Raw genomic sequence first — 5,960 nt, 5'->3', positions numbered from 1 at the left:
TCTGGGACTATAATTCTTCCAACTCTCAGAGATTAGCATCTGAGCCATGAAGTTTGCTAAGCCAAAAAGGAATGTAGCTGTCAATCGTGGGCTTTCTAAGACCTTGAAACAGATTTCACTTTCAGGGCCCTGAGCCTAAACCTGACTAAGGAAGAAAGCAAAGGGGTTCAGATGAACTAAGCTTCAAGGAAAGTCATTCAGATGGACTAAGGTAGAAGAAAAAGCCGTTTAGATGGAAGAAGGCAGTGGATTTCAGATGTAGGGCACAAAATAATTGGATGCTATAATGGAGGACTAGTAATATAATAGTTGAGGGGAGACACACACATATGCCATATACACATACCGTATTTGCTCGATTATAAGACGACCCTGATTATAAGACGACCCCCCAAAATCTGAATATTAACTTAGGAAAAAAAGAAAAAGCCTGAATATAAGACGACCCCAAAGGAAAAAAGTTTTACCAGTAAATGTTAATTCATGTAAACTATTTTTTTAAAATAAAAGCTATGATTGAGAAAAATATTTTTTTTGTTTTTATTTCCTTGTATTTTCCAACCTGTCCCCCAGTTACGCACATCTGCCCCCAGGCTTGCCACACCAATATGGCACTGTGGCTCATGATATGCCTTTTAACTCTCTATATGCCACTGTGCCCCATGGTATGCCTTTTGACCCCCTATGTGCCACTCTGCCTCCAGAAATGCCTTATACCCCTATATCCCATTCTGGCATTTAGGGGGTTAAAATGCATATTGTGGGGCAGAGTGGCATATAGGGAGGTATAAGGCATTCCAGGAGGCAGAGTGGCATTAAGGGAGTTAAAAGGCATTGTATAGAGCACTCTGCCTCCAGAAATGCCTTATACCCCTATATGCCACTCTGGCATTTAGGGGGTTAAAAGGCATATTATGGGGCAGGGTGGCATATAGGGAGGTATAAGGCATTTCAGGAGGCAGAGTGCTCTATTAAATGCCCCCTTAACGCCACTCCAGAAATGCCCTATGCCCCCATTTAACACACACACACACACACACCCTATACCCCCATTTAACTAATACACACACACACACTCTCTCCCCCCTCCCTCCCCTCTCTTACCGGTGCTTCCAGCCGGGGCAGCGGGTTGACGTCGCCTTCCGCTGCAGCCGGAAGGAGGTGGAGTTGGCAGCGGGGGTTTGTATGCGTCCGTCGCGTATACTTTCCCCGGCTGTCAGAGATCAGAGTTCCCCGCACCGGTGCGGCACCGGTGCGGGGAACTCTGATCTCTGACAGTCGGGGAAGGTCTACGCGACGGACGCAGACAACCCCCGCTGCTAGCCACGCCTCCTTCCGGCTGCAGCGGACGTTGTCTACGCGAATCGCGTAGACGTCAACCCGCTGCCCCGGCAATACAGCAGGAAGCACCGGTAAGTGTGTGTGTGTGGGGGGGGGAGACAAGGGGATCCAGGTCCCCTGCAGCGGTGCGGGGGATCTGGATCTTAGTCTCCTAATCAGACCTCTATTTGAGGTCTGATTAGAAGACGACCCCGATTAGAAGACGAGGGGTATTTTTCAGAGCATTTGCTCTGAAAAAAACCTCGTCTTATAATCGAGCAAATACGGTAATATTCACCAGGAATAAAAGTATAACCTTTGTAGAAAAGCCTTAAGTAGAAACTATAAATCACCATAACAAAATAAATCATTTAAATTGGAATATTTTGTGTCTTTTAGAAGTTGGCCCTTTAATTGGCAGCAGACAAGCGGCACTTGATTCAGCATCTATAAAACCTTTAATGCCACTTAATCTTTGGCTCTTTCCAAAATATTGCAGGATAACCTCCTCGCGTCGCTTGGGGGTTCACCCAATTTTTCTGCTTCTTCCTGATGTCAGTCAGGCTCCAGTGACAACTATACGTGAATGAGTATTCACATGCCCCATGTGTGCCTTTAGGACACAGTGCGTCGGCGCAGGGCACCTTTTATTGTGCCAGAGAGGCCGGACACAGAAGGCCGAGCACTGGCCTAGGTTGGGCCTAGTGGAGCCCTCTGTACACCTGTGAAGATATTCCCTTCAAAACCAGCTGTTTCCAGCTACAATAGTCATTTACAACATTAACAATGTCTACACTGTATTTCTGATCCATTTGATGTTATTTTAATGGGGAAAAAATGTTTGTGACCCCAAACTTTTGAACGGTAGTGTATATTGTAATATGTATTTTTGCTGCACTATTAGAACACATTGGCCTATAATATATTCAAGAAGTACCAATCTGAAGTGCATTTGCAGACATAACAAATGCTACACATTTTGCCTTGTTTCTGTAGAAAAAAAAGAGTTCTGTTTGTTTTCTGGGTGAGGCAATTTCCAGTCAAATTGGTTTTACCAAGGAAAAAGAACACATGATGTCAACAGAGAACAACCAAGTGTGGTGCTTTCATGGTTGAGAAGCTCAGGGATGACTCATAGCCAAACAAAGTGGTAAACATGACATCATCATCATGTAAGACCATCTGAAGTGAATGGGGTTTATTCATGAGTGAGATGTAGGGCATTAAGGGCTGCATTGAACTTACATAATGCATTCTGGCCATCATATCCATCTTAACGCATATAATGACTCGGTGGCTACTTTAAATAATTGTTTTTCCCCTTGCAACCCCCCTCTCTCTCTACACACACACACACACACACACACACGCACACGCACACGCACACACATCTTCTGCAAATGTACTTGCCGATTTGTGCCGTCAATCAGTAGCTTTGAAGTTGCAGCTTCTCCTTTAGGCGAGTAAATTATTTTAACAGGTTGATTAATGCATATTACAAGGTACTTGGATCTGCATTCTTTGTGGGTAAGGCTACATGGGACACTAAACTGTACCTTTAATGCTGTAGGACAGATTTCTCAGCACAACCCATTGGGGTTAATTCATTAAAACAAGAGTGATGGTTTTAACGCACTCACTTTGCTACTCAACAAGGCTATTCAAACAGGCAATGAAACCTCTTTCTAACTCGGCTTTTCATACATTTGTCCTTAGAGTCTTTAGCACATACGTCATCCAATGCATTCATAAATTACGAAATTACCTTAAAGAAAAAATATACAACTCGGGTACAATGCAGGCAGCGGGAAACTATTAAAACAAAAGAGGAAAAAAAAAACATACAGCTTGTTTTGGACACAACTGTCATTTCACGGCACTTGTCCTGTGAATTTGTTAGCCCATCAGCAGAGTTTATAAATCCTCTGACATTAACACAATGATTTTAGCTCCTGTTAAGTCCGTGAAGCAATTTACTGAAATGTTTAATAAGATTGCCTAATATGGCATAAGAATGCAAATCCAGAGAGAGCAGCCATCCCTCAGTAGTCAGAACAAGGGAAAGTACTGCGGTATATCACTAGGCGGAAAAGATTTACAGGAGTACATCAAAGAGTGCTCAGCACTGAAACTATAAAAATAGACTAATTACAGTGGGTTTTTTATTTTTTTTTACGTGTCAAAATGCCACTCATTCCAAGCATGCTTTACCACTAACTCAGACAAATTTGTGATCAAGCTAGGCTGTTATGTAAATTTAGCCCATGATTTTACACTTGCCATATTTACCAATGTACTAAGCATAGCAGGTGGACACGTCTTACACCATTCCTTGGTAAGGGACTTCTCAGACTTTTTTCTTCCATGTTCATATGTTCTTCCAGATTCACAGCCAACTGTGAGTCTCATGCAGGAGCCACAATGGATGGCCACCAAGTACATATTGTAAAAATCCAGTTGCCACCAGCAGATCCTGAGATACAAGCACTCATCAGGACCATAGAGAAAATAAAGGTTTCCAACATTCTGTTTCTAAAGTCGACCTGTATATGTACATGTATATGATGATAGGCTCACAAAAACAAAAATGCACCCCACTTGAAAACCAATTAAAATGAAATACATCCCAGAAGCTAGGAAGCGACTTTGGTATAAGGATAATATATTTACTAGATCTACAAATCGTCTAAACCAATACAATTGTAGTAATTCAGTAAGTTTGGTGAGACTTCCCAGCAAAATCTGAAAAGCTGTATTAATAGTGACCTAGACAAAAAGCAAAGTTGAATGCTAAACATGCTATACAAATTGATGTTTTTGTTTAGATTTAGGGAACGCTCAATGTAACAGATATTTATAGTTTCATTTGAAAACTAAACACTACAAAGTATCTGCCAGTTTACAAATATATACAATTTTACTGCTTGATAGTAAGAAACAAAAATAAATAACAGAGGTAGCAAAGATTGTCAAAACACTTGGGGCATATACTCATATGTCTTGCAGATGTTAGTTGGTGAACATAATTTTGTGCCGTTTTGAAAAGTTATATACTAAAAGTTGAGTATATAGTACAATGCTACTGTTGATGGTGCTATAAAAATAATAAATAGTAATATAAGCTATGTATAGCTTTTGCAGTAGCTTGATAAAGTATTCAATAAGTAAACTTGTTGCAGTGTATTATCATACTTGGGAACTTTCTAGGTCTGCCCCACATAGCTTTCCCTCTCTTGTAAGAAGAGGTAAAAACAAATCGAGTAAAGAATCGGTTTTCTATGGAAAAGTTGAATGCACATTAGACGTAGTAACACAGTATCCAAGAGATCCAACGCTGGGAAAATATAGCTGGTTCAGTTACAAAAAAATTACTAACATTATTTTTGCGTCTGAATGATGCAGCTATTGAAATATGCAGAGAGACAGCAGATGAGTCACGAGTCGCGTTGCATGAGAAATTTCAGCCTCTGCTATTTTTTTTTTACTGTGTAGCACATTCCTATTACATACTGAATGTCACTGGCATTCCCTTGGAATATGGAAAATGTCTCATAATTCCCCCACTATTAGGAAGAAACCAATCGGTATGTAGCGGAACAGGGAATTAATGTTTGTCCGCTTGAATGTACAGCACGGGTCACCAATCTAAACTAGTTTGTTAAAATACAATCTCCAACAAGGGGTTACACACCTGATGTCTTCTTCCAAATAAGAAAGAATCCCCTCATTCATTAGTAAAGGTGACAGCATGAAAAGTTAAAGGGACGTAAGTATTAACATGTATAAGATGCCTGGAGACTTTGCTATTACTATTTATTATTATTTACAATATTAATTTTTCCAACTTGTTAAAATAGTTTATGGTTCTAAAATTTTTTAAGCCTTCCGATGCAGGCCAGTTGGTATTTAAATGGTTAATTAAACCCCCCCACACCGTTTGTTTTTTTCTTTCTTTTTTTTTTGCACGTGATGCTTTTGTTGTGAATGCAGTAATGGTTTACTGATCCTAACTTGGAATTAAAAGTACATATGTCATCCCTGCCCATTCTGTACTGACACTGGGAGTGGTTCCACCATTGTTTCTGTGTTCTCATGCATATCCTCCTGCTGTCAAACCTAATCCAACTTCCTCGGTGGCTCTGATCTTTTGTCCATCTGTTTTCGCTTTCAACACACACACACACACACAAAAAAGAAAGTTCCGACACAAATATGTAGCCAGAAACTAGTTCGGGAACAAGGTTATTCCAAGCGATCAGACACATAAATCATACACAGAATAGTTATATAACAAGTACTAAGTATAAAAAGCACCTTTTCTTTTTATCAACAATACTGAGAATAGAACAGTTGCGTGTATTGATTGTGTTAAAGTTGCTGTTCCACTTCCTGTACTGAATTGTACACGTTTATAACTAAACAGCATTATAGACATCAGTCCTAGTACTAATGCATATTAAAGTACTCACAGGTTACTTTAATATGCATTCTTCTACAGTTGGGGTGTCAGGAACATTATACTGGCAAAGTGTTTGGAAATAATTATACTGATAGTATTAGTATTCCAACTTTGCTAAAACCTTAAACTTGTCGTCATTTGGAAATTTTTATTCCTACCAGTTATTAGTAATACATTAGTA

The sequence above is a fragment of the Sceloporus occidentalis genome, unplaced genomic scaffold, assembly GCF_023333645.1.
Source record: "Sceloporus occidentalis isolate IW3139 unplaced genomic scaffold, rSceOcc1.0.p SCAF_30, whole genome shotgun sequence".
NCBI classification, from domain to species: Eukaryota; Metazoa; Chordata; class Lepidosauria; order Squamata; family Phrynosomatidae; genus Sceloporus; species Sceloporus occidentalis.
This window is presented reverse-complemented; position numbering follows the sequence as displayed.